Here is an 11959-nt window from a genome sequence, read left to right as displayed (position 1 = left end):
CAATTACCTCATTAATAGTGTCATGTAATGCAGTTACGAAGGAAAAATCTGAATCCGGCGCATGGTAGCAGTTAACGAGCAGTACCATCACGGTTGATACAGAGCAGGCTACCCAAATGATTTCGAGGTTAGTATGGGTTTGAACAAAAAAGGATGCGATATACTTTTTATTTCCTATCATGACACCGCCCCCTCTTTTCTTATCTCGGTCGCGCCTGTATATGTTGTAGATATGTTGTTGTGCCACTGTGCATGTGTTCAGTCCATGTTATTACCCCACAATCACCCTGGCCAATCTCATGCCACTGTGACGTATCCTACCTAACGCTTCTAGGTCCGGCGCTGTGCTGGGAACGACAGAAAGTATGAAATCAATCTCATTTGTTGTTTCACCATTAGGGCTTTTCCGCGGCCACATTTTCTTCCAATGCTTCCTGAAGAGGGTGTTAATTATTCGCAGCTTATTCCTTTCCGCGAATTCTACCAACGTTTCTCCTCTAGTGTTTCTAGGATCGAAGCTGTAATTGCCAGTTACTCGTTCACCAGCCTGCTTTTCCCCCACTTGTGCATCAAAGTCGCCCATGAGTACATTATACTGAGCTTGCACTTTTCTCATTGCTAATTCAACGTCTTCGTTAAACTGGTCTATTTCATCATCATCATAACCTCAGATAGGAGCGTAAGCTTGCACTACCTTTTATCTATATCCCTTATTAGGTTTTGTTACTACTGCTACCCTCTCACATGGCGCACCCCTTTATTACTAATACATATTTATCCGCTAAATAAAAATCCTGTTAGAACTTACCCTTCCTTAGAGCATCACGTTGTGCATCAACGACGGGGCGCCTAAAGAGAAAATTTTCTCAGGTAACGTAAATAAGATATGAACATTACTTTTATTGCTGATAAATTGCTTGCGATACTTACAACGTTGCCGTATCTTGGACGCAAATTTTTTGTTCAGATAGAGAAGAACGGGCATGGAAGAAACAAAAGAACAGGATCACATATGTGTCACTTCCGCGAAAACGTACACATATAAGACTGTTACAATACAACTAATTGTTATTTTCAAGATAAATTGTATGTTCTTTCCGTATTTAGGCGAAAGAAGTGCCTCCACGATTTAAATAATCTCCGAAAGAGCATTGTCGATTGTCAGTGGCCTTCAGTGCACTACATATATAAGACAACTTTGGCAGATGTTATCACGCTGATAGGCAAGATTCACCAGAGTAAATTGATGTTAAATGAGTGGAAGCTTAGGTAACATAATAGAAACTCAACGGTTATATAAAGTTTTTAGAATATGAAATAAAACCAAAATTCGTGGCGCAAATTTGCTAACTCAAAGCGACTCTCCGTAATCAAATCCAATAAGAAATATATGTTTTTAATAGTTCGATATTTTTCGCGAACTGCGATGTTTCCTGCTGATGCCATAATTCGAATAAAGTATTTGAAATACACGATAATACTCACAGGCAGATGTCGAAAATGTTAGTAGAAGCAGCACAAGGACGACCTTCATTGTTGATCTTCTAGAAAAACGGAAAGCAGCCTGGTCTCAGCTTCGGATAATTAAACCGAGCTCACGCCTATGCAGCGCCCATAAAGACAAAGCTGCAAAATTTTCCTTTCTAAGTACGCGCCTCCGCCTACAACAGCGTACCGGGCGTGATTTGTATCGGATATCTCTTTCTAGTGCATTGGAGTACAATATCTAATGGTAACGAAAAATAAATTCGAATCACACAACGCCACGCGAGATCGTTAAAGCAAACGGGTGAGCTTTCCTCTAAAAGGCACCGGGACTCGCAAAAAAAATTGAGACTGAACAAAGGAAAAGAACATGCGCCGCACCTGCGTAGGCCATGCACTTCTTATGCTTGCGATGTTAATATAATGAAGCTGGTTCGCAACAGGCTTCTTTTATTCTCGTCAATGCATGCCGCTGTCACTATAAATGCCACGAATGATGGACGCAGCTCAAGGGTCCACTTATCAGTTTCCCACTGCGGTGTTACATCGCCCGATAAAAAACAACCATTGTTCTTGCGGTTCATGGCAAATTGATGTACGCTTTTCTCTGCGTGCGTATGCTGAATACCATTGAGAGGCTGCAGTGATGTGAGCTGACATTTCAATAATACAGGCGTTCGAGGGATGCAATCTGCAAAGCAGATTTCACGGGCTACCTCGCCAGCAGCCAAAGCGCGCTGAAGCCTATGAGTGGTTATCTTTAAAGGCAAGACTCTGTAACACTAAAAAAATGCATCGTTGATTGCAACAAACAGCAATTATCGTGAATGGCGTGATCCTCTGCACAATCAATATTATCACTTCCGAAGCTATGAGACCATATATGCCGGCTTTTATTACTGCAGGTAGGTATGTCAACTGCCGTAGTAGGCGGTCGCCTACTATTTAGGGAATCGTCACCTGTGGATTCCAAGGTGCCGTGCTTACACAGGCCGGATATTGACCTACGAAGTAGCATCAGTGAGAGCAGCACGGCTGCGCGTAGCAAAACAAAAAAATCACGGCATCTAATTAGCACACATATTGTCACATGTATGTAACCCTGTGTAATACCATTAATTTAAGCGCGCCCTTAATTTACTCAAGTTTCACGTATGCAACGTGTTGTAATATTTAAGGGTACGAAAAAATTTCTGCAAAGATATGGGGTACCAATAAAATTTTCCGTTAGTTTTACTGGTTCCACGTCATTGAACGTCGCGCAACCGATTATTTACATGACTGTACAAGCTTGCGCTGCGCTAGTCCCCTCAAATTAGCCAGGCAGATAAGCGAGTGCCGTATACTGATGAACCGGGTGGCAAGTAGTGGCTCCATCAAACAGGCCACGGATTTCCCTGTCTACAAATATCGCTAATGGCCTCGACTTGCAAGCAACTGGCGCTACAATATTGTAGCATTTTGCCGTAATAACGGACCTCTGAACAAATAAATATTATATCATATTCAAGAGATTCAATAAACTTATTTCATGTGGCCTTGCCGCTTCTCGGGCAGCTGTGTAGTGCCACTGTGCATGTCTCAGTCCTTGTTGTTACCCCACAGTCACCCTGGCCAATCCTCTGCCACTATGACATAAGTAATATGGAAGCCGTAAATATAAATAAGCGTATGTCTTTAGCACTAGGAATATATTACATGTCGTTCTTCACTGTACAAAAACCTCTCCTTGCCATTCTACACTGCAGCATAGGCATGCCACAAAGTGTACCCACAGGAACTGTTAGTATTTCTACATTGCTTGTCAAAGGTGTATTGTACCAAGATAAACGGTGCATAACACCGATGTCGTGACAGCAGCTGTGCATACACAATAAATGAAATTACACGTTGCATAAAATGAATAAGAAGGTCAGTATTCGCTTGCATAAGCAATCATCTGAGTAACCTCTATCTCGAGAATCCATACACAACGCAACTAATGGTAAATTGCCGAGCGAGAGTATTCGGGGACTCAGTGGCCTCCATAGACGTCGTCTGTCAGAAATATGTCAAAAGTGAAGGCTACTGAAGAAACTGTCGGAAAAGTGAAGGAAATCAGTGGGCTAACCGAAGGCAAAGATACTGATTGTGCGACCTTTAAGATATATTCTCTGGATTTCTTTTTTTTTGTTTGGTGTATGTTGCATGTTATTGTAACTGCCTCTGCTGACTGTTTTGTTCAAAGGCAGCTGTGGGCCTTTGTCAAGCTGCCCCTACAGAGAGCAGCTTGTACCTACAGCTTCCTTCATCAGTGTAGTGATAATAATAATAATTTTCATTATTATTATTATTATTATTATTATTATTATTATTATTATTATTATTATTATTATTATTATTATTATTATTATTATTATTATTATTATTATTATTATTATTATTAATAATATTATTATTATTATTATTATTATTATTATTATTTCCAGACAGTGACAACGGTACACAATGAGCTACCGGAAGGCTTCTCGTACCTTTTCACGAAAATCTTTGAGTCGCTACTGAATAAAAGAGGGTACACATTTGCTGAAGGCTAGATCACAGGTTTCACGAAGTCCAAAGCACACAAACTACCTCAGAAGATGAGTTACGACGACGAATAAAGTACCCAAAAATACAGTGACGTTTCGCTTCGTTAGCGTGGGTGACGCGCAGGCATATGGATGGTGTAGTGCACACGACGCTATCGGTCCTTGAAATGCCTAGACGCCTACACTGTCCGAATAGCAGATTGTATCCATGACAGAGCTCGCGCGACCGCGCCATACGCAGCCGCCGCCATGTACGCCCTGTTGTAAACATTCGCTTACTGGTATATTACCTGGCATGCTGCAGCGCGCACAGGCAAGCATGAACACCTTACTCTAGATAACCACAATTACTCGCTGTCAAAACGCTGGCGTGAGGAATCGCGGCGGCTGCAGCGAGCGAACTGGCCACCGTGCTGTCTATCGCTTCAACGCAAACTGAGTTGTGCAAGCATAGCTCACGCAAAGCTACGATCCATCGACCCACCTCGACTGTGCCCCCAAAGTTTTCAAGACAAGGGCCGTGCGGCCGCGCGCGACATAGGTACAACATCCCCCTTCCCTCCTCTCCCCCAGTGCCATGCGCGCGACGGAATACGGCGCGCGTCCTCCTCTTACAGATGCGAGATTGAGCCGCAATCGTCAGCTCACCGTCGCATGCTTTCACTCGCAGACACAGCGCACGGTGCGTGAGAACGATATTATTACGGGACAAATTCTGTACGCATGCATCGCAAAGAAGACCCGAAAACCTATAGCAAGTGCCACAGAAGGTAAACCCTACGCACCTCTGCTTATAGGGTGTATCCTAGAGTTGAGTGTGGTAGGCTATACAGTCAGGTATACCCTTCTCTTTCGCGACGCTTCGCCTCCTTTCTCCATGCACGCTTCCCACAACGTTACTTACACATTCCTCTAAGTGACGTTATTTAGCCGCGTACTGAGCCCTCTCATTCGCACTTTTCCCGGTGCCTTTCCCGTTCGCGTGCGTGGCAGGTTCAGACAGACACCGCAAATTTGAACAGCTTGCCCAGTTAGGCAATTCATTTACCCGCTCTGTCATAGCCTCACTTCATATAGATTCCAGCATGCGCGTTTGATATGCGTGTTATTTGTTTCAAATAATTGTGCGCATGTGTTCATTTACGAGGCAAGTTTTTAAATTGTCTTAAACCCACCAGGGGCCAAACTTTGAAGCAGGAGGACAAGTAGGATGCACCTGTCTTGCTATACAGAAACTTGTTTCTTCGTGAAGTGAACGATTGGCGGAGATATACGTCGCGATTAGGGATGGCTGATTCGTGGGAATGAGACAAGTGTAATTAGATTGAGCCCAAGTGACAGGCAAGTACGAAGAGCACCAGGGGCATACCAGGGGAGAGGGGGTATGGGGTCCAGCTCCCCCCCCCCTCCGAAATTTTTTGGTGCTGTCATGGGCCACCGACCAAAACAGCCCGCGGCTCCGGAAATCATGTTAAATTTTGTCAATAATGTCGTTTTCATGCTGGAAAAGACATTTCAGTACCAACATTGTGAAATCGGGCTGGATTTCGCGGGAACGTCCATGCTCCAGGAGTAACATATAGTAATGCAAGGATTCCCAACAGAGCACAGTTTCAAAGGCGTTTTGATGCCGAGCGGGCTCGTCGCCGCATATCGCTGAGGCCGTGGAGTCGACGGAGCGCGTGCATTTGATTTCTCAAACTTCGTGGGTATAAAGTTCTGATAAACATTTGATGCCCCTAAACGTGCATTGACATTTCCAAAGTCGCGCTTTAGATTTTCAACTCAGCAACTTTGTGGGCTCAATAATATTATAAACATTTCACGCCCAAGGTGCATTGCCTTTCTTAAAGTCATTCATAGGATCATACGGCGAAACAAGCCAAATCAACACGCTGTCAGACAAGTCGACAAAACACGCACCGAGAACCGATGAGACGACGCGTTTAGTTATTAATTAATTAATTTATTTATTTATTTATTTATTATACCTTACAGGCCCCTTGACAGGGCATCGAGTAAGGCGGGTAACAAAAGTGCAAAGTGTCTCGACAGAGTACACAAATGCGTTGCAGCTGTTCCTTTATGCCGTGATATCACAGAAAACATTGTCAACATTTTTTTTTTCACCTGCGCCAAGGATCAATGTCAAGGCACCAAAGCCAGTAAAGGTAACTACGTTCTTATGTATTTTTCTACTTTCACTTTTATTCGCGAGAGCACTTTAAACCTCTTGAATTTTTCATTTTGTTTGAATGTGCGAGTGAAAGCGTAAGGGGGGTGGCATGGGTGAGCCGATGATGGTGGCTCAGTCTTGTGTGCGCAAGGAAGAAAAGCGAGGAGAAAGCGCGCCGCCTCCTGTCGTGAGCGATACATCAAGAGGAGTGGAGGGTGAGGGGGGTTGTGATCTGGGAATCTGTTATTGCGCAACATGTTTATTTAGCTTGTTTGACGCATTAGATACAGTGATGTTTTCTTTGATAAGTCGATTTATTGGAGACTTATACGTAAGTTGAAATAACTTGTTGCGAGGTTTTGCATACAGTTGCAGTGAACTATGTTTCCAGTGACACTTTTTTCCCTTTATCAAGCTGTGTTTTCGCATTTGTAGATTCTATTGTATCTTCCCATTTACAATGTACGAGGGCGAGTCAGATGTAGGTGGGCCAACCCACCCCGCGCAATAAAGGTTCGGTTCATCATGTGCGAGGCAGGCGCATAGTACACCGCCATCTCTCATTTGCAAAAGTGACGCGCAGGTGGGAAAATAAAGGTTCTTTAATGCTTTCAGACACCGGGTTGAACATGGTTGCGTGAGAAAAGCGACACTGTAAAAGTTGGAGAGCGTGATGTCGTGAGGATTTTGACAGCTGTAGACTTTTCCCCAAAAGAAATTATTCGCCGTATGGCTGCCGTGTACGTTGAACATTGCATTTTATTGGCCACGGTGAAGCGTTGGAGGGAACCGTTCAAAGAAGGCCCTGCATGTAGCAAAGATGATGCAAGATCGGGCCAAATCCGCCTTGCAATCACCCCCAACACAATTGCAAAGGCTGATTAGACAAGAACGGAGGGTATGCATCGATGAATTGGCCGGGCGTGTGAACATCAGTCACGGTTAGAGTCACACCATAATTCACTATCATCTCGGTTATCGGTTCTTCTGTGCACAATGTATTTCCAACATTTTGAACCACCGCCAGGAGACGGAGAGGTTCGGCGCAGCCTTGAATCATCTGATCCGGTATCACATTGAGGGTGACGACTTCTTGTCTGCAATTGTGACCGGGGATGAATCGTGGCGCCGCTATTATGAGCCTGAAGTACGATGGCAAAGCTTAGAGTGGAAACATTCGAATTAACCGCCCCCAAAGAAAGCAAAGGCCGCCGGTTCTGCCGGAAAGGTGCTTTTGAATTATTTTTCGATTGTCAGAGGCCATTATTGATCGCGTTTGCTAATCCTGGAGAGGCTATCAATCGTCTCCGATATTTCGAAACGTCGCATGGGCTGCTTGCCGCAATCGAGAACAAACGACGTGGAAAATTGAGGAATGGGGTTATCTTACTCCAAGACAATGCCCGTCCCCACGTCGCTGATGTGGTTAATACAAAAGTGGCAAAGTTCAAGTGGGAAATGCTGCAACATTCGCCATATAGCCCAGACCTGTCGCGTTGTGATTTCCACATTTTGGAGCATCTGAAAAAATATACAGCTCAAGGGAACCACATTCGGGTCGGACGATGATCAGTTCTAGACATTTTGAAGCATCAACCCAAGAAGCTTTATCAGAAGCGAATAGCGCAACTCCTTAGTAAGTGGGACAAACGCCTAATGCTCATGGAGACTACATTTAAATAAAGTACCCAATTTGTCATATATTCGCATTGTCTCCCCTTCATGTGACTCGCTTTCGAATATTTTGCAGAACTCCTGCTTTTTATATGTGCTCTCTGTTGCGACTATAATTTCGGTACAATTACTCACAATGCATGACCGGTGACAGCTTCTCCTGCACAATGCATTGTAAAAAAGGCCAGTGTGATTCACATTTTCCACTGGTCATTGCACATGTACAAACATGTAAACAAGACTGTTAAATGACAGCGAGAGATAGATAGATGCAAATGAGAGAAAGGCGGGGAAGTTAACAGTTTCCTTAAAATATTTGTCCTGAACTTGTTTATTCTATTGCTTTACATTTCTTTATGTCAGCGGCATGCACTTCTTTCCTGGTTTCAAACTGATGTAGTTCTAAAGTTCGTGTGATACGTTCTATACGGAATAGAAAAAAAACACGGAAGCGTGGATATCAGTGATTTCGGGCGCAATTTTTTAGACTTACTAATATATTACTTTATGAAAAATACATAATATACTTCTCTTGACAGTGCGTAGCGTTGAAGAATTCCATTGCAGGATTTTTGACAATGGGTATGCAGTTATTAATAATGTATTTGATGCCTCGACTACTTCAATAAGGAAGAGGCCGAGCTGCAACGCGAACTCCCCCCCCCCCTCTCATAACTAAATTTCTGGCTACGCCACTGAAGAGCCCCCATTAATTATGCCACAACATGATGACATCTCTTGAGGCAATCGCCAACCGCGAGAAGCAGCCCTGTTTGGTCGCAGACTGCTTCATGGCACCGCCGCAACCGTTGCTATGTCGTTGCAGTGTTTATGACTATGTGGCTTTTGCCTCACGCTAAAATACTGGACGTTATTTTTTTTTCTTCCGATGGCTGCCCCACCTACGCTCTACCTTCTAAACCATTTCCACCGTTTCATGAAATGACTGACTGCTTTTGCTTCAGATTAGCCCAGACTATTCGGATTTCGCGCCTAAGCGGAGTCTTCAGCGTAGAAGTATACACATATATGAAGCTTAAGCAGAATACTTAAATGCATAAAACACATTAAAGACAAAATATTAGGGCCGTTTGAAAAATGTTCTGCAGGTCGAAAGTTGGCCGTGCCGTTGCAAGGGGCAAAGTTGTTGGTTTATTTTATCACGCGTCATCCGTACAGTCTCGTTCACTCTTTTAGCATGCGACGTGTATGCTATTGAGTCAAAGCAAATTCTTACGCAATAGTTACGTCCCACCCGAAATAGCATCTTCGCGATTCCCATCTACCGCGGGCGACGTAAATGGTTAAGAAATGCTGTATTAAATACGATGTCACGAAGCTAGACAGAACAACGGTAATGTTTGCGTCGCTTGGAAATACTCACTATTTTTTTCATTCAGCCTAAATATGTAGTTAGTCATAAATAATCAGCTTCTAAAATATTCTAATTAGATGAAAAGTGTCAGTAAGAAAATTGTTGAGCAACAAGAAAAACTCCGGATACACTTTCTGTTGCTCAATACGTGCTACATAAAAGTGTTTTCCAGAGCATGAAAGAAGCCTACGAATACACGCAAAGTGCCTCAAGCGGCCAGTCGCGCAGTAATTTTGCGTGTATTTGTAGGCTTGTTTCCGGCTCAGAAAAACCGTTTTATGTATCAAGTATTGAGCAAAAGGAAGCTGCATCGGGATGTTTGATGTGGCACTACAATTTTCTCATTGTCACTTTTTATCAAATTACAATATTTCAGAAGTCTAATGATTAATTAATGCCAATTATCTAACTAGGTGGAATGAAAAAGATAGTTTGAGTATTTCCAAGTGATGTCAAAGAACATTACCTTTGATCTGTCCAGCTACGGAAAATTCTGATACTTTTAAGATCTGGCTAAAGTTAGCTGGCACACCCTGCATATCGCAAGTGTACTACTTAAAGAAACTTAGAATTTTACTGAGAACGCCTAAAAGAGCTCTACACAGAGGCCAGAAAGGCGTAGGAGAGCTGCCAATGATACCGAGTTGAAAGGCTGGTAGGCGACGGCATCATATGCTGTTAATATTGAGGTCAAGCCTGCTGATTACACATAACAAATCGACCAAGTTCTTCCATCTCTTCTACAACTTGAGGAATATACATAGCATCAGTGCCAGAGGGCAGTACACCTTCAAGGATTACCCTAACTTTATAATCGGAAAGCAGCACAAGAGCGTGTATTAGCCTCAGCAAGAAGAATTAGGGCAAACGAGAGGCTCCGAGTTTCCTTACTTACAAATATATAAAGAAAACAGACAATGGAAATCATTGGAAGCCGGGGTAAAGCTTCTTGGATTCACTGCCTATATTGATTGCATGGTTGTGTTCCCGCCATTTTTTATCCCCGGCTTCGGTATGAAGAGGTGAAATAGGGCATCTTATTCCATACTTTGCATGCCATGTCGAGTTACATAAACTGCGTGTGAGCGTGTCTTTCCGCACTCTTCACGTCCTTCTTGTGTTGTTCATAAGCGCTTACAACATCCGTATCTGTGCCTGCGAGCATCATCATCATCATCAGCCTGGTTACGCCCACTGCAGGGCAAGGTCTCTCACATATTTCCCCAACAACCCCGGTCATGTACTAATTGTGGCCATGTCGTCCCTGAAAAATTTTAATCTTATCCGCCCACCTAACTTTCTGCCGCCCCCTGCTACTCTTCCCTTCCCTTTGAATCTAGTCCGTAACCCTTAACGACCATCGGTTATTTTCCCTCCTCATTACATGTCCTGCCCATGCCGATTTCTTTTTCTTCATTTCAACTAAGATGTCATTAACTCGCGCTTCTTCCCTCACCAAATCTGCTCTTTTCTTATCCCTTAACGTTACACCCAACATTCTTCGTTCCATAGCTCGTTGCGTCGTCCTCAATTTAAATAGAACCCTTTTCGTAAGCCACCAGGTTTCTGCCCCGTAGGTGAGTACTGGTAAGACACAGCTATTATACACTTTTCTCTTGAGGGATAATGGCAACCTGCTGTTCATGATCTGAGAATGCCTGCCAAACGCACCCCAGCCCATTCTTATTCTTCTGATTATTTCAGTCTCATGATCCAGATCCGCCGTCACTACCTGCCCTAAGTAGATGCATTCCCTTACCACTTCCAGTTCCTCGCTACCTACTGTAAATTGTTGTTCTCTTCCGAGACTGCGAGCATATCATTCCCTAATATGCCCTAGAGTTTCTTTTTTTCTTAGCCCACTGCTTTGCGAGTGGTGCATTTGTGTCTTCGCTCGGACCGTAACGGAATTCCACAAACGGTATGCCGTAAATTCAGTTCCCCATCTTATGATTGTGAAAACCCGCACCACTTTTCACAGGACGACACTGTGGATGACAAAGCATTATGTTTCAGTTTCAGTACCACGTGGAAACACATCATCCTTCGGCTCCCATTCCACTTAGAAACACTTTTTTTAATGTAACGTGTAAGGTAGTCTGCAGCGAGTAAGTGCCGCCTGTGATCAGCAATATAACTTGGGAGTCGCCTAAAGAAATCAATGCGAGTTTTTACAACCTTCTTTTTAGGCACTTTAACTTAGTCTAATGACTTCGCAGGTTTTACGATAGGGACGCCATGGGTCGCAAGCGTTCGATGCAGGTCGATCGTCGAGCATGCATGAGCTTTCGCAGGCATTTCTTGAAGACGTGAAATACTGGTTTGACTATTCCGTAGCACTTTCTACATCTACGCCGTAGAGTTTAGAGCAGATAGGTATGCGGCTGCACTATGACCCTTCTATGTTGCTCCCGCCATCTTCATCACGTTATTGCTTCCTAGTTCCTTACCGTAAACTAAAAATACTTCCAGATGTACCAGAGGCACTTGCAAATTATTTTCGCAAAGTTAGTGGCGCCGATTATGAAGGGAATCTTTTTGAGCGGAAAGCTTGAAGAGCAAGGTAATTGTTGGTCGTCGCGAATAAATCGCTGTAGCATCAGCTGCTCACGCAATACAGGTGACAGGTATGGGAATGCAGTCGTAGGCAAAAATACACGCAAATTAAGCCGTCAGTCA

At 43.6% G+C, this 11959-nt stretch overlaps 1 long non-coding RNA gene across 1 annotated transcript; it reads right to left on the bottom strand.

The window, feature by feature from the left end:
• Positions 1 to 808: 808 nt before the first annotated feature.
• Positions 809 to 1963, bottom strand: LOC142571043 (uncharacterized). The gene is made up of 4 exons (XR_012825740.1): positions 1867 to 1963; positions 1486 to 1544; positions 931 to 943; positions 809 to 849 (listed from the first exon to the last, which is right to left on the bottom strand). It is a non-coding gene; the product is annotated as an uncharacterized LOC142571043 (long non-coding RNA).
• Positions 1964 to 11959: the final 9996 nt, after the last annotated feature.

This window comes from Dermacentor variabilis, chromosome 2 (assembly GCF_050947875.1).
Source record: "Dermacentor variabilis isolate Ectoservices chromosome 2, ASM5094787v1, whole genome shotgun sequence".
Lineage (NCBI taxonomy): Eukaryota > Metazoa > Arthropoda > Arachnida > Ixodida > Ixodidae > Dermacentor > Dermacentor variabilis.
The sequence above is the reverse complement of the archived record's forward strand: the minus strand, read 5'-3'. Positions and strand labels throughout refer to the sequence as shown.